Source organism: Rhipicephalus microplus, chromosome 8 (genome assembly GCF_043290135.1).
Source record: "Rhipicephalus microplus isolate Deutch F79 chromosome 8, USDA_Rmic, whole genome shotgun sequence".
Lineage (NCBI taxonomy): Eukaryota > Metazoa > Arthropoda > Arachnida > Ixodida > Ixodidae > Rhipicephalus > Rhipicephalus microplus.
The window spans coordinates 81,113,066-81,131,112 of NC_134707.1; the positions used below are offsets into that span (position 1 = coordinate 81,113,066).

The following is an 18,047-nucleotide window of genomic DNA, read 5'->3' on the forward strand; positions in this document are numbered from 1 at the left end:
TGTGTGTAGACAACAGTCCTAAAGGAAACACTCTTACGTTCAACCGTGTTCCCCAGTGGCGCAATTGGTTAGCGCACGGTACTTATACGACAGTTCTTGTGAGCTTTGCCGGGGTTGTGAGTTCGAGCCTCACCTGGGGAATGAAATTTTTATTCGTTTTCATTATTAGTCATGAGGTTAATTGTATACTCAATGCTGGCGACTGCCTAGCTCGAAAACATTTGTTTACTGGAGCTGTGTGTAGGCAACAGTCCTAAAGAAAAGACTCCTACGTTCGACCGTGTTCCCCAGTGGCGCAATTGGCTTGCGCACGGTACTTATACGACAGTTCTCGTCAGCTATGCCGGGGTTGTGAGTTCGAGACTCACCTGTGGAATGAAATTTTTATTAGTTTTCATATTTAGTCATGAGGTTAATTGTATACTCACTGCTGGCGACTGCCTTGCTCGAAAACATTTGCTTACTGGAGGTGTGTGTAGGCAACAGTCCTAAAGGAAACACTCTTACGTGCAACCGTGTTCCCCAGTGGCGCAATTGGTTAGCGCACGGTACTTATACGACCGTTCTCGTGAGCTATGCCGGGGTTGTGAGTTCGAGCCTCACCTGGGGAATGAAATTTTTATTCGTTTTCATTATTAGTCATGAGGTAATTGTATACTCAATGCTGGCGACTGCCTAGCTCGAAAACATTTGTTTACTGGAGTTGTGTGTAGGCAACAGTCCTAAAGAAAAGACTCCTACGTGCGACCGTGTTCCCCAGTGGCGCAATTGGTTAGCGCAGGGTACTTATACGACAGTTCTCGTCAGCTATGGCGGGGTTGTGAGTTCGAGACTCACCTGTGGAATGAAATTTTTATTAGTTTTCATATTTAGTCATGAGGTTATTTGTATACTCAATGCTGGAGACTGCCTGGCTCGAAAACATTTGTTTACTGGAGTTGTGTGAAGACAACAGTCCTAAAGAAAAGACTCCTACGTCCGACCGTGTTCCCCAGTGGCGCAATTAGTTAGTGCACGGTACTTATACGACAGTTCTCGTGAGCTATGCCGGGTTTGTGAGTTTGAGCCTCACCTGGGAAGTGAAATTTTTATTAGTTTTCATATTGAGCCATGAGGTTAATTGTATACTCAATGCTGGCGACTGCCTAGCTCGAAAACTATTGTTTACTGGAGTTGTGTGGAGACAACAGTCCTAAAGAAAAGACTCCTACGTGAGACCGTGTTCCCCAGTGGCGCAATCGGTTAGCGCACGGTACTTATACAACCGTTCTCGTCAGCTATGCCGGGGTTGTGAGTTCGAGACTCACTTGTGGAATGAAAATTTTATTAGGTTTCATATTTAGTCATGAGGTTAATTGTATACTGAATGCTGGCGACTGCCTGGCTCGAAAACATTTGTTTACTGGAGTCTTGCGCAGACAACAGTCCTCAAGGAAAGACTCCTATGTGCAACCGTGTTCCCCAGTGGCGCAATTGGTTAGCGCACCATACTTATACGACAGTTCTCGTGAGCTATGCCGGGGTTGTGAGTTTGAGCCTCACCTGGGGAGTGAAATTTTTATTAGTTTTCATATTTAGCCATGAGGTTAATTGTATACTCAATGCTGGCGACTGCCTAGCTCAAAAACTATTGTTTACTGGAGTTGTGTGGAGACAACAGTCCTAAAGAAAAGACTCCTACGTGCGACCGTGTTCCCCAGTGGCGCAATCGGTTAGCGCACGGTACCTATACAACAGTTCTCGTCAGCTATGCGGGGTTGTGAGTTCGAGACTCACCTGGGGAATGAAATTTTTATTAGTTTTCATATTTAGTCATGAGGTTAATTGTATACTCAATGCTGGCGACTGCCTGGCTCGAAAACATTTGTTTACTGGAGGTGTGTGTAGACAACAGTCCTAAAGGAAACACTCTTACGTGCAACCGTGTTCCCCAGTGGCGCAATTGGTTAGCGCACGGTACTTATACGACAGTTCTCGTGAGCTATGCAACATTGTGAGTTCGAGCCTCACCTGGGGAATGAAAATTTTATTGGTTTTCATATTTAGTCATGAGGTTAATTGTATACTCAATGCTGGCGACTGCCTGGCTCGAAAACATTTGTTTACTGGAGGTGTGTGTAGAGAACAGTCCTAAAGGAAACACTCTTACGTGCAACCGTGTTCCCCAGTGGCGCAATTGGTTAGCGCACGGTACTTATACGACAGTTCTCGTGAGCTATGCCGGGGTTGTGAGTTCGAGCCTCACCTGGGAAATGAAATTTTTATTAGTTTTCATTATTAGTCATGAGGTTAATTGTATACTCAATGCTGGTGACTGCCTGGCTCGAAACATTTGTTTACTGGAGTTGTGTGTACACAACAGTCCTGAAGGAAAGACTCCTACGTGCGACCTTGTTCCCCAGTGGCGTAATTGGTTAGCGCACGGTACTTATGCGACAGTTCTCGTGAGCTATGCGGGGGTTGAGAGTTCGAGCCTCACCTGGGGAATGACATTTTTATCAGTTTCCCTATTAAGTCATGCGTTTAATTGTATACTCAATGCTGGTGACTGCCTAGCCTGAAAACATTTGTTTACTGGAGTTGTGTGTACACAACAGTCCTAAAGGAAAGACTCCTACGTGCGACCGTCTTCCCCAGTGGCACAATTGGTTAGCGCACGGTACTTATACGACAGTTCTCGTGAGCTATGCCGGGGTTGTGAGTTCGAGCCTCACCTGGGGAATGAAATTTTTATTAGTTTTCATATTTAGTCGTGAGGTTCATTGTATACTGAATGCTGGCGACTGCCTGGCTCGAAAACGTTTGTTTACTGGAGTTTTGCGCAGACAACAGTCCTAAAGGAAAGACTCCTACGTGTGACCGTGTCCCCAGTGGCGCAATCGGTTAGCGCACGGTACCTTTACGTAAGTTCTCGTGAGCTATGCCGGGGTTGTGAGTTTGAGCCTCACCTGGGGAATGGAATTTTCATTAGTTTTCATATTTAGGCTTGAGGTTATTGTATACTCAATGCTGGCGACTGCCTGGTTCGGAAACATTTGTTTACTGGAGTTGTGTGGAGACAACAGTCGTAAAGGAAACCCTCTTACGTGCAAACGTGTTCCCCAGTGGCGCAATTGGTTAGCGCACGGTACTTATACGACAGTTCTCGTCAGCTATGCCGAGGTTGTGAGTTCGAGACTCGCCTGTGGAATGAAATTTTTATTAGTTTTCATATTTAGTCATGAGGTTAATTGTATACTCAATGCTGGCGACTGCCTGGCTCGAAAAAATGTGTTTACTGAAGTTTTGCGCAGACAACAGTCCTAAAGGAAAGACTCCTACGTGCGACCGTGTTCCGCAGTGGCGCAATTGGTTAGCGCACGGTACTTACACGACAGTTCTTGTGAGCTATGCCGAGGTTGTGAGTTCGAGACTTGCCAGTGGAATGAAATTTTTATTAGTTTTCATATTTAGTCATGAGGTTAATTGTATACTCAATGCTGGCGACTGCCTGGCTCGAAAAAATTTGTTTACTGGAGTTTTGCGCAGGTAACAGTCCTAAAGGAAAGACTCCTACGTGCGACCGTGTTCCGCAGTGGCGCAATTGGTTAGCGCACGGTACTTACACGACGGTTCTTGTGAGCTATGCCGGGGTAGTGAGTTTGAGCCTCGCCTGGGGAGTGAAATTTTTATTAGTTTTCATATTTAGCCATGAGGTAATTGTATACTCAATGCTGGCAACTGCCTAGCCTGAAAACATTTGTTTACTGGAGTTGTGTGTAGACAACAGTCCTAAAGGAAACACTTTTACAAGCAACCGTGTTCCCCAGTGGCGCAATTGGTTAGCGCACGGTACTTATACGACAGTTCTCGTGAGCTATGCCGGGGTTGTGAGTTCGAGCCTCACCTGGGGAATGAAGTTTTTATTAGTTTTCATATTTTTACATGAGGTTAATTGTATACTCAATGCTGGCGACTGCCTGGCTCGAAAACATTTGTTTACCGGAGGTGTGTGTAGACAACAGTCCTAAAGGAAACACTCTTACGTGCAACCGCGTTCTCCAGTGGCGCAATTGGTTAGTGCACGGTACTTATACGACAGTTCTCGTGAGCTATGCCGGGGTTGTGAGTTCGAGCCTCAGCTGGGGAATGAAATTTTTATTAGTTTTCATATTTAGTCATGAGGTTAATTGTATACTCAATGCTGGCGACTGCCTGGCTCGAAAACATTTGTTTACTGGAGTTGTGTGTAGACAACAGTCCTAAAGGAAACACTCTTACGTGCAACCGCGTTCTCCAGTGGCGCAATTGGTTAGCGCACGGTACTTATACGACAGTTCTCGTGAGCTATGCCGGGGTTGTGAGTTCGAGCCTCACCTGGGGAATGAAATTTTTATTAGTTTTCATATTTAGTCATGAGGTTAATTGTATACTCAATGCTGGCGACTGCCTGGCTCGAAAACATTTGTTTACTGGAGTTGTGTGTAGACAACAGTCCTAAAGGAAAGACTCCTACGTGCGACCGTGTTCCCCAGTGGCGCAATTAGTTAGCACACGGTACTTATACGACAGTTCTCGTGAGCTATGCCGGGGTTGTGAGTTCGTCCCTCACCTATGGAATCAAATTTTTATTAGATTTCATATTTAGTCATGAGGTTAATTGCATACTAAATGCTGACGACTGCCTGACTCGAAAACACTTGTTTACTGGAGGTGTGTGTAGACAACAGTCCTAAAGGAAACACTCTTACGTGCAACCATGTTCCCCAGTGGCGCAATTGGTTAGCGCACGGTACTTATACGAGAGTTCTCGTGAGCTATGTCGGGGTTTTGAGTTCAAGCCTCACCTGGGGAATGAAATATTTATTAGTTTTCATATTTTGTCATGATGTTAATTGTATACTCAATGCTGGCGACAGCTTGGCCCGAAAACATTTGTTTACTGGAGTTGTGTGTAGAGAACAGTCCTAAAGGAAACACTCTTATGTGCAACCGTGTTCCCCAGTGGCGCAATTGGTTAGCGCACGGTACTTATACGACAGTTCTCGTGAGCTATGCCGGGGTTGTGAGTTCGAGCCTCCCCTGGGGATTGAAATTTTTATTAGTTTTTATATTTACTCATGAGGTTAATTGTATACTCAATGCTGGCGACAGCCTGGCCCGAAAACATTTGTTTACTGGAGTTGTGTGTAGACAACAGTCCTAAAGAAAAGACTCCTACGTGCGACCGTGTTCTCCAGTGGCGCAATTAGTTAGTGCACGGTACTTATACGACAGTTCTCGTGAGCTATGCCGGGTTTGTGAGTTTGAGCCTCACCTGGGAAGTGAAATTTTTATTAGTTTTCATATTTAGCCATGAGGTTAATTGTATACTCAATGCTGGCGACTGCCTAGCTCGAAAACTATTATTGTTTACTGGAGTTGGCTAAGGTACTCGGCTGCTGACCCGCAGGTCGCGGGTTCGATTCCCGGCTGCGGCGGCTGCATTTCCGATGGAGGCGGAAATGTTGTAGGCCCGTGTACTCAGATTTGGGTGCACGTTAAAGAACCCCAGGTGGTCAAAATTTCCGGAGCCCTCCACTACGGCGTCTCTCATAATCAAATGGTGGTTTCGGGACGTTAAACCCCACAAATCATATTGTTTACTGGAGTTGTGTGGAGACAACAGTCCTAAAGAAAAGACTCCTACGTGCGACCGTGTTCCCCAGTGGCGCAATCGGTTAGCGCACGGTACCTATACAACAGTTCTCGTCAGCTATGCCGGGGTTGTGAGTTCGAGACTCACCTGGGGAATGAAATTTTTATTAGTTTTCATATTTAGTCATGAGGTTAATTGTATACTCAATGCTGGCGACTGCCTGGCTCGAAAATATTTGTTTACTGGAGGTGTGTGTAGACAACAGTCCTAAAGGAAACACTCTTACGTGCGACCGTCTTCCCCAGTGGCGCAATTGGTTAGCGCACGGTACTTATACGACAGTTCTCGTGAGCTATGCCGGGGTTGTGAGTTCGAGCCTCACCTGGGGAATGAAATTTTTATTAGTTTTCATATTTAGTCGTGAGGTTCATTGTATACTGAATGCTGGCGACTGCCTGGCTCGAAAACGTTTGTTTACTGGAGTTTTGCGCAGACAACAGTCCTAAAGGAAAGACTCCTACGTGTGACCGTGTCCCCAGTGGCGCAATCGGTTAGCGCACGGTACCTTTACGTAAGTTCTCGTGAGCTATGCCGGGGTTGTGAGTTTGAGCCTCACCTGGGGAATGGAATTTTCATTAGTTTTCATATTTAGGCTTGAGGTTAATTGTATACTCAATGCTGGCGACTGCCTGGTTCGGAAACATTTGTTTACTGGAGTTGTGTGTAGACAACAGTCCTAAAGAAAAGACTCCTACGTGCGACCGTGTTCCCCAGTGGCGCAATTGGTTAGCGCACGGTACTTATACGACAGTTCTCGTCAGCTATGCCGAGGTTGTGAGTTCGAGACTCGCCTGTGGAATGAAATTTTTATTAGTTTTCATATTTAGTCATGAGGTTAATTGTATACTCAATGCTGGCGACTGCCTGGCTCGAAAAAATTTGTTTACTGGAGGTTTGCGCAGACAACAGTCCTAAAGGAAAGACTCCTACGTGCGACCGTGTTCCGCAGTGGCGCAATTGGTTAGCGCACGGTACTTACACGACAGTTCTTGTGAGCTATGCCGGGGTTGTGAGTTTGAGCCTCGCCTGGGGAGTGAAATTTTTATTAGTTTTCATATTTAGCCATGAGGTAATTGTATACTCAATGCTGGCAACTGCCTAGCCTGAAAACATTTGTTTACTGGAGTTGTGTGTAGACAACAGTCCTAAAGGAAACACTTTTACAAGCAACCGTGTTCCCCAGTGGCGCAATTGGTTAGCGCACGGTACTTATACGACAGTTCTCGTGAGCTATGCCGGGGTTGTGAGTTCGAGCCTCACCTGGGGAATGAAGTTTTTATTAGTTTTCATATTTTTACATGAGGTTAATTGTATACTCAATGCTGGCGACTGCCTGGCTCGAAAACATTTGTTTACCGGAGGTGTGTGTAGACAACAGTCCTAAAGGAAACACTCTTACGTGCAAACCGCGTTCTCCAGTGGCGTAATTGGTTAGCGCACGGTACTTATACGACAGTTCTCGTGAGCTATGCCGGGGTTGTGAGTTTGAGCCTCACCTGGGGACTGAAATTTTTATTAGTTTTCATATTTAGTCATGAGGTTAATTGTATACTCAATGCTGGCGACTGCCTGGCTCGAAAACATTTGTTTACTGGAGTTGTGTGTAGACAACAGTCCTAAAGGAAAGACTCCTACGTGCGACCGTGTTCCCCAGTGGCGCAATTAGTTAGCACACGGTACTTATACGACAGTTCTCGTGAGCTATGCCGGGGTTGTGAGATCGAGCCTCACCTATGGAATCAAATTTTTATTAGATTTCATATTTAGTCATGAGGTTAATTGTATACTAAATGCTGACGACTGCCTGACTCGAAAACATTTGTTTACTGGAGGTGTGTGTAGAGAACAGTCCTAAAGGAAACACTCTTACGTGCAACCATGTTCCCCAGTGGCGCAATTGGTTAGCGCACGGTACTTGTACGACAGTTCTCGTGAGCTATGCCGGGGTTTTGAGTTCAAGCATCACCTGGGGAATGAAATTTTTATTAGTTTTCATATTTAGCCATGAGGTTAATTGTATACTCAATGCTGGCGACAGCTTGGCCCGAAAACATTTGTTTACTGGAGTTGTGTGTAGACAACAGTCCTAAAGGAAACACTCTTATGTGCAACCGTGTTCCCCAGTGGCGCAATTGGTTAGCGCACGGTACTTATACGACAGTTCTCGTGAGCTATGCCGGGGTTGTGAGTTCGAGCCTCCCCTGGGGAATGAAATTTTTATTAGTTTTCATATTTAGTCATGAGGTTAATTGTATACTCAATGCTGGCGACAGCCTGGCCCGGAAACATTTGTTTACTGGAGTTGTGTGGAGACAACAGTCCTAAAGAAAAGACTCCTACGTGCGACCGTGTTCCCCAGTGGCGCAATCGGTTAGCGCACGGTACTTATACAACCGTTCTCGTCAGCTATGCCGGGGTTGTGAGTTCGAGACTCACTTGTGGAATGAAAATTTTATTAGGTTTCATATTTAGTCATGAGGTTAATTGTATACTCAATGCTGGCGACTGCCTGGCTCGAAAACATTTGTTTACTGGAGTCTTGCGCAGACAACAGTCCTCAAGGAAAGACTCCTATTTGCAACCGTGTTCCCCAGTGGCGCAATCGGTTAGCGCACGGTACCTATACAACAGTTCTCGTCAGCTATGCGGGGTTGTGAGTTCGAGACTCACCTGGGGAATGAAATTTTTATTAGTTTTCATATTTAGTCATGAGGTTAATTGTATACTCAATGCTGGCGACTGCCTGGCTCGAAAACATTTGTTTACTGGAGGTGTGTGTAGACAACAGTCCTAAAGGAAACACTCTTACGTGCAGCCGTGTTCCCCAGTGGCGCAATTGGTTAGCGCACGGTACTTATACGACAGTTCTCGTGAGCTATGCAACATTGTGAGTTCGAGCCTCACCTGGGGAATGAAAATTTTATTGGTTTTCATATTTAGTCATGAGGTTAATTGTATACTCAATGCCTGCGACTGCCTGGCTCGAAAACATTTGTTTACTGGAGGTGTGTGTAGAGAACAGTCCTAAAGGAAACACTCTTACGTGCAACCGTGTTCCCCAGTGGCGCAATTGGTGAGCGCACGGTACTTATACGACAGTTCTCGTGAGCAATGCCGGGGTTGTGATTTCGAGCCTCACCTGGGGAATGAAATTTTTATTAGTTTTCATTATTAGTCATGAGGTTAATTGTATACTCAATGCTGGTGACTGCCTGGCTCGAAACATTTGTTTACTGGAGTTGTGTGTACACAACAGTCCTGAAGGAAAGACTCCTACGTGCGACCTTGTTCCCCAGTGGCGTAATTGGTTAGCGCACGGTACTTATGCGACAGTTCTCGTGAGCTATGCGGGGGTTGAGAGTTCGAGCCTCACCTGGGGAATGACATTTTTATCAGTTTTCCTATTAAGTCATGCGTTTAATTGTATACTCAATGCTGGTGACTGCCTAGCCTGAAAACATTTGTTTACTGGAGTTGTGTGTACACAACAGTCCTAAAGGAAAGACTCCTACGTGCGACCGTCTTCCCCAGTGGCACAATTGGTTAGCGCACGGTACTTATACGACAGTTCTCGTGAGCTATGCCGGGGTTGTGAGTTCGAGCCTCACCTGGGGAATGAAATTTTTATTAGTTTTCATATTTAGTCGTGAGGTTCATTGTATACTGAATGCTGGCGACTGCCTGGCTCGAAAACGTTTGTTTACTGGAGTTTTGCGCAGACAACAGTCCTAAAGGAAAGACTCCTACGTGTGACCGTGTCCCCAGTGGCGCAATCGGTTAGCGCACGGTACCTTTACGTAAGTTCTCGTGAGCTATGCCGGGGTTGTGAGTTTGAGCCTCAACTGGGGAATGGAATTTTCATTAGTTTTCATATTTAGGCTTGAGGTTAATTGTATACTCAATGCTGGCGACTGCCTGGTTCGGAAACATTTGTTTACTGGAGTTGTGTGGAGACAACAGTCGTAAAGGAAACCCTCTTACGTGCAAACGTGTTCTCCAGTGGCGCAATTGGTTAGCGCACGGTACTTATACGACAGTTCTCGTCAGCTATGCCGAGGTTGTGAGTTCGAGACTCGCCTGTGGAATGAAATTTTTATTAGTTTTCATATTTAGTCATGAGGTTAATTGTATACTCAATGCTGGCGACTGCCTGGCTCGAAAAAATTTGTTTACTGAAGTTTTGCGCAGACAACAGTCCTAAAGGAAAGACTCCTACGTGCGACCGTGTTCCGCAGTGGCGCAATTGGTTAGCGCACGGTACTTACACGACAGTTCTTGTGAGCTATGCCGAGGTTGTGAGTTCGAGACTCGCCAGTGGAATGAAATTTTTATTAGTTTTCATATTTAGTCATGAGGTTAATTGTATACTCAATGCTGGCGACTGCCTGGCTCGAAAAAATTTGTTTACTGGAGTTTTGCGCAGACAACAGTCCTAAAGGAAAGACTCCTACGTGCGACCGTGTTCCGCAGTGGCGCAATTGGTTAGCGCACGGTACTTACACGACGGTTCTTGTGAGCTATGCCGGGGTAGTGAGTTTGAGCCTCGCCTGGGGAGTGAAATTTTTATTAGTTTTCATATTTAGCCATGAGGTAATTGTATACTCAATTCTGGCAACTGCCTAGCCTGAAAACATTTGTTTACTGGAGTTGTGTGTAGACAACAGTCCTAAAGGAAACACTTTTACAAGCAACCGTGTTCCCCAGTGGTGCAATTGGTTAGCGCACGGTACTTATACGACAGTTCTCGTGAGCTATGCCGGGGTTGTGAGTTCGAGCCTCACCTGGGGAATGAAGTTTTTATTAGTTTTCATATTTTTACATGAGGTTAATTGTATACTCAATGCTGGCGACTGCCTGGCTCGAAAACATTTGTTTACCGGAGGTGTGTGTAGACAACAGTCTTAAAGGAAACACTCTTACGTGCAACCGCGTTCTCCAGTGGCGCAATTGGTTAGTGCACGGTACTTATACGACAGTTCTCGTGAGCTATGCCGGGGTTGTGAGTTCGAGCCTCACCTGGGGAATGAAATTTTTATTAGTTTTCATATTTAGTCATGAGGTTATTTGTATACTCAATGCTGGCGACTGCCTGGCTCGAAAACATTTGTTTACTGGAGTTGTGTGTAGACAACAGTCCTAAAGGAAACACTCTTACGTGCAACCGCGTTCTCCAGTGGCGCAATTGGTTAGCGCACGGTACTTATACGACAGTTCTCGTGAGCTATGCCGGGGTTGTGAGTTCGAGCCTCACCTGGGGAATGAAATTTTTATTAGTTTTCATATTTAGTCATGAGGTTAATTGTATACTCAATGCTGGCGACTGCCTGGCTCGAAAACATTTGTTTACTGTAGTTGTGTGTAGACAATAGTCCTAAAGGAAAGACTCCTACGTGCGACCGTGTTCCCCAGTAGCGATATTAGTTAGCACACGGTACTTATACGACAGTTCTCGTGAGCTATGCCGGGGTTGTGAGTTCGTCCCTCACCTATGGAATCAAATTTTTATTAGATTTCATATTTAGTCATGAGGTTAATTGTATACTAAATGCTGACGACTGCCTGACTCGAAAACATTTGTTTACTGGAGGTGTGTGTAGACAACAGTCCTAAAGGAAACACTCTTACGTGCAACCATGTTCCCCAGTGGCGCAATTGGTTAGCGCACGGTACTTATACGAGAGTTCTCGTGAGCTATGCCGGGGTTTTGAGTTCAAGCCTCACCTGGGGAATGAAATATTTATTAGTTTTCATATTTAGTCATGAGGTTAATTGTATACTCAATGCTGGCGACAGCTTGGCCCGAAAACATTTGTTTACTGGAGTTGTGTGTAGAGAACAGTCCTAAAGGAAACACTCTTATGTGCAACCGTGTTCCCCAGTGGCGCAATTGGTTAGCGCACGGTACTTATACGACAGTTCTCGTGAGCTATGCCGGGGTTGTGAGTTCGAGCCTCCCCTGGGGATTGAAATTTTAATTAGTTTTCATATTTAGTCATGAGGTTAATTGTATACTCAATGCTGGCGACAGCCTGGCCCGAAAACATTTGTTTACTGGAGTTGTGTGTAGACAACAGTCCTAAAGAAAAGACTCCTACGTGCGACCGTGTTCCCCAGTGGCGCAATTAGTTAGTGCACGGTACTTATACGACAGTTCTCGTGAGCTATGCCGGGTTTGTGAGTTTGAGCCTCACCTGGGAAGTGAAATTTTTATTAGTTTTCATATTTAGCCATGAGGTTAATTGTATACTCAATGCTGGCGACTGCCTAGCTCGAAAACTATTGTTTACTGGAGTTGTGTGGAGACAACAGTCCTAAAGAAAAGACTCCTACGTGCGACCGTGTTCCCCAGTGGCGCAATCGGTTAGCGCACGGTACCTATACAACAGTTCTCGTCAGCTATGCCGGGGTTGTGAGTTCGAGACTCACCTGGGGAATGAAATTTTTATTAGTTTTCATATTTAGTCATGAGGTTAATTGTATACTCAATGCTGGCGACTGCCTGGCTCGAAAACATTTGTTTACTGGGGGTGTGTGTAGACAACAGTCCTAAAGGAAACACTCTTACGTGCGACCGTCTTCCCCAGTGGCGCAATTGGTTAGCGCACGGTACTTATACGACAGTTCTCGTGAGCTATGCCGGGGTTGTGAGTTCGAGCCTCACCTGGGAAATGAAATTTTTATTAGTTTTCATTATTAGTCATGAGGTTAATTGTATACTCAATGCTGGTGACTGCCTGGCTCGAAACATTTGTTTACTGGAGTTGTGTGTACACAACAGTCCTGAAGGAAAGACTCCTACGTGCGACCTTGTTCCCCAGTGGCGTAATTGGTTAGCGCACGGTACTTATGCGACAGTTCTCGTGAGCTATGCGGGGGTTGAGAGTTCGAGCCTCACCTGGGGAATGACATTTTTATCAGTTTCCCTATTAAGTCATGCGTTTAATTGTATACTCAATGCTGGTGACTGCCTAGCCTGAAAACATTTGTTTACTGGAGTTGTGTGTACACAACAGTCCTAAAGGAAAGACTCCTACGTGCGACCGTCTTCCCCAGTGGCACAATTGGTTAGCGCACGGTACTTATACGACAGTTCTCGTGAGTTATGCCGGGGTTGTGAGTTCGAGCCTCACCTGGGGAATGAAATTTTTATTAGTTTTCATATTTAGTCGTGAGGTTCATTGTATACTGAATGCTGGCGACTGCCTGGCTCGAAAACGTTTGTTTACTGGAGTTTTGCGCAGACAACAGTCCTAAAGGAAAGACTCCTACGTGTGACCGTGTCCCCAGTGGCGCAATCGGTTAGCGCACGGTACCTTTACGTAAGTTCTCGTGAGCTATGCCGGGGTTGTGAGTTTGAGCCTCACCTGGGGAATGGAATTTTCATTAGTTTTCATATTTAGGCTTGAGGTTAATTGTATACTCAATGCTGGCGACTGCCTGGTTCGGAAACATTTGTTTACTGGAGTTGTGTGGAGACAACAGTCGTAAAGGAAACCCTCTTACGTGCAAACGTGTTCCCCAGTGGCGCAATTGGTTAGCGCACGGTACTTATACGACAGTTCTCGTCAGCTATGCCGAGGTTGTGAGTTCGAGACTCGCCTGTGGAATGAAATTTTTATTAGTTTTCATATTTAGTCATGAGGTTAATTGTATACTCAATGCTGGCGACTGCCTGGCTCGAAAAAATGTGTTTACTGAAGTTTTGCGCAGACAACAGTCCTAAAGGAAAGACTCCTACGTGCGACCGTGTTCCGCAGTGGCGCAATTGGTTAGCGCACGGTACTTACACGACAGTTCTTGTGAGCTATGCCGAGGTTGTGAGTTCGAGACTTGCCAGTGGAATGAAATTTTTATTAGTTTTCATATTTAGTCATGAGGTTAATTGTATACTCAATGCTGGCGACTGCCTGGCTCGAAAAAATTTGTTTACTGGAGTTTTGCGCAGGTAACAGTCCTAAAGGAAAGACTCCTACGTGCGACCGTGTTCCGCAGTGGCGCAATTGGTTAGCGCACGGTACTTACACGACGGTTCTTGTGAGCTATGCCGGGGTAGTGAGTTTGAGCCTCGCCTGGGGAGTGAAATTTTTATTAGTTTTCATATTTAGCCATGAGGTAATTGTATACTCAATGCTGGCAACTGCCTAGCCTGAAAACATTTGTTTACTGGAGTTGTGTGTAGACAACAGTCCTAAAGGAAACACTTTTACAAGCAACCGTGTTCCCCAGTGGCGCAATTGGTTAGCGCACGGTACTTATACGACAGTTCTCGTGAGCTATGCCGGGGTTGTGAGTTCGAGCCTCACCTGGGGAATGAAGTTTTTATTAGTTTTCATATTTTTACATGAGGTTAATTGTATACTCAATGCTGGCGACTACCTGGCTCGAAAACATTTGTTTACCGGAGGTGTGTGTAGACAACAGTCCTAAAGGAAACACTCTTACGTGCAACCGCGTTCTCCAGTGGCGCAATTGGTTAGTGCACGGTACTTATACGACAGTTCTCGTGAGCTATGCCGGGGTTGTGAGTTCGAGCCTCACCTGGGGAATGAAATTTTTATTAGTTTTCATATTTAGTCATGAGGTTAATTGTATACTCAATGCTGGCGACTGCCTGGCTCGAAAACATTTGTTTACTGGAGTTGTGTGTAGACAACAGTCCTAAAGGAAACACTCTTACGTGCAACCGCGTTCTCCAGTGGCGCAATTGGTTAGCGCACGGTACTTATACGACAGTTCTCGTGAGCTATGCCGGGGTTGTGAGTTCGAGCCTCACCTGGGGAATGAAATTTTTATTAGTTTTCATATTTAGTCATGAGGTTAATTGTATACTCAATGCTGGCGACTGCCTGGCTCGAAAACATTTGTTTACCGGAGGTGTGTGTAGACAACAGTCCTAAAGGAAACACTCTTACGTGCAACCGCGTTCTCCAGTGGCGCAATTGGTTAGTGCACGGTACTTATACGACAGTTCTCGTGAGCTATGCCGGGGTTGTGAGTTCGAGCCTCACCTGGGGAATGAAATTTTTATTAGTTTTCATATTTAGTCATGAGGTTAATTGTATACTCAATGCTGGCGACTGCCTGGCTCGAAAACATTTGTTTACTGGAGTTGTGTGTAGACAACAGTCCTAAAGGAAACACTCTTACGTGCAACCGCGTTCTCCAGTGGCGCAATTGGTTAGCGCACGGTACTTATACGACAGTTCTCGTGAGCTATGCCGGGGTTGTGAGTTCGAGCCTCACCTGGGGAATGAAATTTTTATTAGTTTTCATATTTAGTCATGAGGTTAATTGTATACTCAATGCTGGCGACTGCCTGGCTCGAAAACATTTGTTTACTGGAGTTGTGTGTAGACAACAGTCCTAAAGGAAAGACTCCTACGTGCGACCGTGTTCCCCAGTGGCGCAATTAGTTAGCACACGGTACTTATACGACAGTTCTCGTGAGCTATGCCGGGGTTGTGAGTTCGTCCCTCACCTATGGAATCAAATTTTTATTAGATTTCATATTTAGTCATGAGGTTAATTGCATACTAAATGCTGACGACTGCCTGACTCGAAAACACTTGTTTACTGGAGGTGTGTGTAGACAACAGTCCTAAAGGAAACACTCTTACGTGCAACCATGTTCCCCAGTGGCGCAATTGGTTAGCGCACGGTACTTATACGAGAGTTCTCGTGAGCTATGTCGGGGTTTTGAGTTCAAGCCTCACCTGGGGAATGAAATATTTATTAGTTTTCATATTTTGTCATGAGGTTAATTGTATACTCAATGCTGGCGACAGCTTGGCCCGAAAACATTTGTTTACTGGAGTTGTGTGTAGAGAACAGTCCTAAAGGAAACACTCTTATGTGCAACCGTGTTCCCCAGTGGCGCAATTGGTTAGCGCACGGTACTTATACGACAGTTCTCGTGAGCTATGCCGGGGTTGTGAGTTCGAGCCTCCCCTGGGGATTGAAATTTTTATTAGTTTTTATATTTACTCATGAGGTTAATTGTATACTCAATGCTGGCGACAGCCTGGCCCGAAAACATTTGTTTACTGGAGTTGTGTGTAGACAACAGTCCTAAAGAAAAGACTCCTACGTGCGACCGTGTTCCCCAGTGGCGCAATTAGTTAGTGCACGGTACTTATACGACAGTTCTCGTGAGCTATGCCGGGTTTGTGAGTTTGAGCCTCACCTGGGAAGTGAAATTTTTATTAGTTTTCATATTTAGCCATGAGGTTAATTGTATACTCAATGCTGGCGACTGCCTAGCTCGAAAACTATTGTTTACTGGAGTTGTGTGGAGACAACAGTCCTAAAGAAAAGACTCCTACGTGCGACCGTGTTCCCCAGTGGCGCAATCGGTTAGCGCACGGTACCTATACAACAGTTCTCGTCAGCTATGCCGGGGTTGTGAGTTCGAGACTCACCTGGGGAATGAAATTTTTATTAGTTTTCATATTTAGTCATGAGGTTAATTGTATACTCAATGCTGGCGACTGCCTGGCTCGAAAATATTTGTTTACTGGAGGTGTGTGTAGACAACAGTCCTAAAGGAAACACTCCTACGTGCGACCGTCTTCCCCAGTGGCGCAATTGGTTAGCGCACGGTACTTATACGACAGTTCTCGTGAGCTATGCCGGGGTTGTGAGTTCGAGCCTCACCTGGGGAATGAAATTTTTATTAGTTTTCATATTTAGTCGTGAGGTTCATTGTATACTGAATGCTGGCGACTGCCTGGCTCGAAAACGTTTGTTTACTGGAGTTTTGCGCAGACAACAGTCCTAAAGGAAAGACTCCTACGTGTGACCGTGTCCCCAGTGGCGCAATCGGTTAGCGCACGGTACCTTTACGTAAGTTCTCGTGAGCTATGCCGGGGTTGTGAGTTTGAGCCTCACCTGGGGAATGGAATTTTCATTAGTTTTCATATTTAGGCTTGAGGTTAATTGTATACTCAATGCTGGCGACTGCCTGGTTCGGAAACATTTGTTTACTGGAGTTGTGTGTAGACAACAGTCCTAAAGAAAAGACTCCTACGTGCGACCGTGTTCCCCAGTGGCGCAATTGGTTAGCGCACGGTACTTATACGACAGTTCTCGTCAGCTATGCCGAGGTTGTGAGTTCGAGACTCGCCTGTGGAATGAAATTTTTATTAGTTTTCATATTTAGTCATGAGGTTAATTGTATACTCAATGCTGGCGACTGCCTGGCTCGAAAAAATTTGTTTACTGGAGGTTTGCGCAGACAACAGTCCTAAAGGAAAGACTCCTACGTGCGACCGTGTTCCGCAGTGGCGCAATTGGTTAGCGCACGGTACTTACACGACAGTTCTTGTGAGCTATGCCGGGGTTGTGAGTTTGAGCCTCGCCTGGGGAGTGAAATTTTTATTAGTTTTCATATTTAGCCATGAGGTAATTGTATACTCAATGCTGGCAACTGCCTAGCCTGAAAACATTTGTTTACTGGAGTTGTGTGTAGACAACAGTCCTAAAGGAAACACTTTTACAAGCAACCGTGTTCCCCAGTGGCGCAATTGGTTAGCGCACGGTACTTATACGACAGTTCTCGTGAGCTATGCCGGGGTTGTGAGTTCGAGCCTCACCTGGGGAATGAAGTTTTTATTAGTTTTCATATTTTTACATGAGGTTAATTGTATACTCAATGCTGGCGACTGCCTGGCTCGAAAACATTTGTTTACCGGAGGTGTGTGTAGACAACAGTCCTAAAGGAAACACTCTTACGTGCAAACCGCGTTCTCCAGTGGCGTAATTGGTTAGCGCACGGTACTTATACGACAGTTCTCGTGAGCTATGCCGGGGTTGTGAGTTTGAGCCTCACCTGGGGACTGAAATTTTTATTAGTTTTCATATTTAGTCATGAGGTTAATTGTATACTCAATGCTGGCGACTGCCTGGCTCGAAAACATTTGTTTACTGGAGTTGTGTGTAGACAACAGTCCTAAAGGAAAGACTCCTACGTGCGACCGTGTTCCCCAGTGGCGCAATTAGTTAGCACACGGTACTTATACGACAGTTCTCGTGAGCTATGCCGGGGTTGTGAGATCGAGCCTCACCTATGGAATCAAATTTTTATTAGATTTCATATTTAGTCATGAGGTTAATTGTATACTAAATGCTGACGACTGCCTGACTCGAAAACATTTGTTTACTGGAGGTGTGTGTAGAGAACAGTCCTAAAGGAAACACTCTTACGTGCAACCATGTTCCCCAGTGGCGCAATTGGTTAGCGCACGGTACTTGTACGACAGTTCTCGTGAGCTATGCCGGGGTTTTGAGTTCAAGCATCACCTGGGGAATGAAATTTTTATTAGTTTTCATATTTAGCCATGAGGTTAATTGTATACTCAATGCTGGCGACAGC

The 18,047-nt window shown here is 45.4% G+C and overlaps 38 non-coding genes across 38 annotated transcripts; all 38 read left to right on the forward strand.

Moving 5' to 3' along the window:
- Positions 1-49: 49 nt before the first annotated feature.
- Positions 50-141, forward strand: TRNAI-UAU (transfer RNA isoleucine (anticodon UAU)). Its single transcript is given in 2 exon segments — positions 50-87; positions 106-141. It is a non-coding gene; the product is annotated as a tRNA-Ile (tRNA).
- Positions 142-519: 378 nt separating this feature from the next.
- Positions 520-611, forward strand: TRNAI-UAU (transfer RNA isoleucine (anticodon UAU)). Its single transcript is given in 2 exon segments — positions 520-557; positions 576-611. It is a non-coding gene; the product is annotated as a tRNA-Ile (tRNA).
- Positions 612-2,161: 1,550 nt separating this feature from the next.
- On the forward strand, positions 2,162-2,253 carry TRNAI-UAU (transfer RNA isoleucine (anticodon UAU)). Its single transcript is given in 2 exon segments — positions 2,162-2,199; positions 2,218-2,253. It is a non-coding gene; the product is annotated as a tRNA-Ile (tRNA).
- A 377-nt stretch (positions 2,254-2,630) lies between these two features.
- TRNAI-UAU (transfer RNA isoleucine (anticodon UAU)) lies at positions 2,631-2,722 on the forward strand. Its single transcript is given in 2 exon segments — positions 2,631-2,668; positions 2,687-2,722. It is a non-coding gene; the product is annotated as a tRNA-Ile (tRNA).
- A 142-nt stretch (positions 2,723-2,864) lies between these two features.
- On the forward strand, positions 2,865-2,956 carry TRNAK-UUU (transfer RNA lysine (anticodon UUU)). Its single transcript is given in 2 exon segments — positions 2,865-2,902; positions 2,921-2,956. It is a non-coding gene; the product is annotated as a tRNA-Lys (tRNA).
- Positions 2,957-3,098: 142 nt separating this feature from the next.
- On the forward strand, positions 3,099-3,190 carry TRNAI-UAU (transfer RNA isoleucine (anticodon UAU)). The gene is given in 2 exon segments: positions 3,099-3,136; positions 3,155-3,190. It is a non-coding gene; the product is annotated as a tRNA-Ile (tRNA).
- Positions 3,191-3,802: 612 nt separating this feature from the next.
- On the forward strand, positions 3,803-3,894 carry TRNAI-UAU (transfer RNA isoleucine (anticodon UAU)). The gene is given in 2 exon segments: positions 3,803-3,840; positions 3,859-3,894. It is a non-coding gene; the product is annotated as a tRNA-Ile (tRNA).
- Positions 3,895-4,272: 378 nt separating this feature from the next.
- TRNAI-UAU (transfer RNA isoleucine (anticodon UAU)) lies at positions 4,273-4,364 on the forward strand. The gene is given in 2 exon segments: positions 4,273-4,310; positions 4,329-4,364. It is a non-coding gene; the product is annotated as a tRNA-Ile (tRNA).
- Positions 4,365-4,977: 613 nt separating this feature from the next.
- Positions 4,978-5,069, forward strand: TRNAI-UAU (transfer RNA isoleucine (anticodon UAU)). The gene is given in 2 exon segments: positions 4,978-5,015; positions 5,034-5,069. It is a non-coding gene; the product is annotated as a tRNA-Ile (tRNA).
- Positions 5,070-5,680: 611 nt separating this feature from the next.
- TRNAI-UAU (transfer RNA isoleucine (anticodon UAU)) lies at positions 5,681-5,772 on the forward strand. The gene is given in 2 exon segments: positions 5,681-5,718; positions 5,737-5,772. It is a non-coding gene; the product is annotated as a tRNA-Ile (tRNA).
- A 143-nt stretch (positions 5,773-5,915) lies between these two features.
- TRNAI-UAU (transfer RNA isoleucine (anticodon UAU)) lies at positions 5,916-6,007 on the forward strand. The gene is given in 2 exon segments: positions 5,916-5,953; positions 5,972-6,007. It is a non-coding gene; the product is annotated as a tRNA-Ile (tRNA).
- A 142-nt stretch (positions 6,008-6,149) lies between these two features.
- On the forward strand, positions 6,150-6,241 carry TRNAK-UUU (transfer RNA lysine (anticodon UUU)). Its single transcript is given in 2 exon segments — positions 6,150-6,187; positions 6,206-6,241. It is a non-coding gene; the product is annotated as a tRNA-Lys (tRNA).
- A 143-nt stretch (positions 6,242-6,384) lies between these two features.
- On the forward strand, positions 6,385-6,476 carry TRNAI-UAU (transfer RNA isoleucine (anticodon UAU)). Its single transcript is given in 2 exon segments — positions 6,385-6,422; positions 6,441-6,476. It is a non-coding gene; the product is annotated as a tRNA-Ile (tRNA).
- Positions 6,477-6,853: 377 nt separating this feature from the next.
- Positions 6,854-6,945, forward strand: TRNAI-UAU (transfer RNA isoleucine (anticodon UAU)). The gene is given in 2 exon segments: positions 6,854-6,891; positions 6,910-6,945. It is a non-coding gene; the product is annotated as a tRNA-Ile (tRNA).
- Positions 6,946-7,794: 849 nt separating this feature from the next.
- On the forward strand, positions 7,795-7,886 carry TRNAI-UAU (transfer RNA isoleucine (anticodon UAU)). The gene is given in 2 exon segments: positions 7,795-7,832; positions 7,851-7,886. It is a non-coding gene; the product is annotated as a tRNA-Ile (tRNA).
- An 846-nt stretch (positions 7,887-8,732) lies between these two features.
- TRNAI-UAU (transfer RNA isoleucine (anticodon UAU)) lies at positions 8,733-8,824 on the forward strand. The gene is given in 2 exon segments: positions 8,733-8,770; positions 8,789-8,824. It is a non-coding gene; the product is annotated as a tRNA-Ile (tRNA).
- A 377-nt stretch (positions 8,825-9,201) lies between these two features.
- Positions 9,202-9,293, forward strand: TRNAI-UAU (transfer RNA isoleucine (anticodon UAU)). Its single transcript is given in 2 exon segments — positions 9,202-9,239; positions 9,258-9,293. It is a non-coding gene; the product is annotated as a tRNA-Ile (tRNA).
- A 1,081-nt stretch (positions 9,294-10,374) lies between these two features.
- On the forward strand, positions 10,375-10,466 carry TRNAI-UAU (transfer RNA isoleucine (anticodon UAU)). Its single transcript is given in 2 exon segments — positions 10,375-10,412; positions 10,431-10,466. It is a non-coding gene; the product is annotated as a tRNA-Ile (tRNA).
- Positions 10,467-10,609: 143 nt separating this feature from the next.
- TRNAI-UAU (transfer RNA isoleucine (anticodon UAU)) lies at positions 10,610-10,701 on the forward strand. Its single transcript is given in 2 exon segments — positions 10,610-10,647; positions 10,666-10,701. It is a non-coding gene; the product is annotated as a tRNA-Ile (tRNA).
- Positions 10,702-10,844: 143 nt separating this feature from the next.
- Positions 10,845-10,936, forward strand: TRNAI-UAU (transfer RNA isoleucine (anticodon UAU)). Its single transcript is given in 2 exon segments — positions 10,845-10,882; positions 10,901-10,936. It is a non-coding gene; the product is annotated as a tRNA-Ile (tRNA).
- Positions 10,937-11,314: 378 nt separating this feature from the next.
- TRNAI-UAU (transfer RNA isoleucine (anticodon UAU)) lies at positions 11,315-11,406 on the forward strand. The gene is given in 2 exon segments: positions 11,315-11,352; positions 11,371-11,406. It is a non-coding gene; the product is annotated as a tRNA-Ile (tRNA).
- Positions 11,407-11,549: 143 nt separating this feature from the next.
- On the forward strand, positions 11,550-11,641 carry TRNAI-UAU (transfer RNA isoleucine (anticodon UAU)). The gene is given in 2 exon segments: positions 11,550-11,587; positions 11,606-11,641. It is a non-coding gene; the product is annotated as a tRNA-Ile (tRNA).
- Positions 11,642-12,019: 378 nt separating this feature from the next.
- On the forward strand, positions 12,020-12,111 carry TRNAI-UAU (transfer RNA isoleucine (anticodon UAU)). The gene is given in 2 exon segments: positions 12,020-12,057; positions 12,076-12,111. It is a non-coding gene; the product is annotated as a tRNA-Ile (tRNA).
- Positions 12,112-12,254: 143 nt separating this feature from the next.
- Positions 12,255-12,346, forward strand: TRNAI-UAU (transfer RNA isoleucine (anticodon UAU)). Its single transcript is given in 2 exon segments — positions 12,255-12,292; positions 12,311-12,346. It is a non-coding gene; the product is annotated as a tRNA-Ile (tRNA).
- A 377-nt stretch (positions 12,347-12,723) lies between these two features.
- Positions 12,724-12,815, forward strand: TRNAI-UAU (transfer RNA isoleucine (anticodon UAU)). The gene is given in 2 exon segments: positions 12,724-12,761; positions 12,780-12,815. It is a non-coding gene; the product is annotated as a tRNA-Ile (tRNA).
- Positions 12,816-12,957: 142 nt separating this feature from the next.
- On the forward strand, positions 12,958-13,049 carry TRNAK-UUU (transfer RNA lysine (anticodon UUU)). Its single transcript is given in 2 exon segments — positions 12,958-12,995; positions 13,014-13,049. It is a non-coding gene; the product is annotated as a tRNA-Lys (tRNA).
- Positions 13,050-13,192: 143 nt separating this feature from the next.
- TRNAI-UAU (transfer RNA isoleucine (anticodon UAU)) lies at positions 13,193-13,284 on the forward strand. The gene is given in 2 exon segments: positions 13,193-13,230; positions 13,249-13,284. It is a non-coding gene; the product is annotated as a tRNA-Ile (tRNA).
- Positions 13,285-13,896: 612 nt separating this feature from the next.
- Positions 13,897-13,988, forward strand: TRNAI-UAU (transfer RNA isoleucine (anticodon UAU)). The gene is given in 2 exon segments: positions 13,897-13,934; positions 13,953-13,988. It is a non-coding gene; the product is annotated as a tRNA-Ile (tRNA).
- A 143-nt stretch (positions 13,989-14,131) lies between these two features.
- On the forward strand, positions 14,132-14,223 carry TRNAI-UAU (transfer RNA isoleucine (anticodon UAU)). Its single transcript is given in 2 exon segments — positions 14,132-14,169; positions 14,188-14,223. It is a non-coding gene; the product is annotated as a tRNA-Ile (tRNA).
- A 143-nt stretch (positions 14,224-14,366) lies between these two features.
- TRNAI-UAU (transfer RNA isoleucine (anticodon UAU)) lies at positions 14,367-14,458 on the forward strand. Its single transcript is given in 2 exon segments — positions 14,367-14,404; positions 14,423-14,458. It is a non-coding gene; the product is annotated as a tRNA-Ile (tRNA).
- Positions 14,459-14,601: 143 nt separating this feature from the next.
- On the forward strand, positions 14,602-14,693 carry TRNAI-UAU (transfer RNA isoleucine (anticodon UAU)). The gene is given in 2 exon segments: positions 14,602-14,639; positions 14,658-14,693. It is a non-coding gene; the product is annotated as a tRNA-Ile (tRNA).
- Positions 14,694-14,836: 143 nt separating this feature from the next.
- Positions 14,837-14,928, forward strand: TRNAI-UAU (transfer RNA isoleucine (anticodon UAU)). The gene is given in 2 exon segments: positions 14,837-14,874; positions 14,893-14,928. It is a non-coding gene; the product is annotated as a tRNA-Ile (tRNA).
- Positions 14,929-15,541: 613 nt separating this feature from the next.
- On the forward strand, positions 15,542-15,633 carry TRNAI-UAU (transfer RNA isoleucine (anticodon UAU)). The gene is given in 2 exon segments: positions 15,542-15,579; positions 15,598-15,633. It is a non-coding gene; the product is annotated as a tRNA-Ile (tRNA).
- Positions 15,634-16,011: 378 nt separating this feature from the next.
- On the forward strand, positions 16,012-16,103 carry TRNAI-UAU (transfer RNA isoleucine (anticodon UAU)). The gene is given in 2 exon segments: positions 16,012-16,049; positions 16,068-16,103. It is a non-coding gene; the product is annotated as a tRNA-Ile (tRNA).
- Positions 16,104-16,246: 143 nt separating this feature from the next.
- Positions 16,247-16,338, forward strand: TRNAI-UAU (transfer RNA isoleucine (anticodon UAU)). Its single transcript is given in 2 exon segments — positions 16,247-16,284; positions 16,303-16,338. It is a non-coding gene; the product is annotated as a tRNA-Ile (tRNA).
- A 142-nt stretch (positions 16,339-16,480) lies between these two features.
- Positions 16,481-16,572, forward strand: TRNAK-UUU (transfer RNA lysine (anticodon UUU)). Its single transcript is given in 2 exon segments — positions 16,481-16,518; positions 16,537-16,572. It is a non-coding gene; the product is annotated as a tRNA-Lys (tRNA).
- Positions 16,573-16,715: 143 nt separating this feature from the next.
- Positions 16,716-16,807, forward strand: TRNAI-UAU (transfer RNA isoleucine (anticodon UAU)). Its single transcript is given in 2 exon segments — positions 16,716-16,753; positions 16,772-16,807. It is a non-coding gene; the product is annotated as a tRNA-Ile (tRNA).
- Positions 16,808-17,184: 377 nt separating this feature from the next.
- TRNAI-UAU (transfer RNA isoleucine (anticodon UAU)) lies at positions 17,185-17,276 on the forward strand. Its single transcript is given in 2 exon segments — positions 17,185-17,222; positions 17,241-17,276. It is a non-coding gene; the product is annotated as a tRNA-Ile (tRNA).
- The last annotated feature ends 771 nt before the right edge of the window (positions 17,277-18,047 follow it).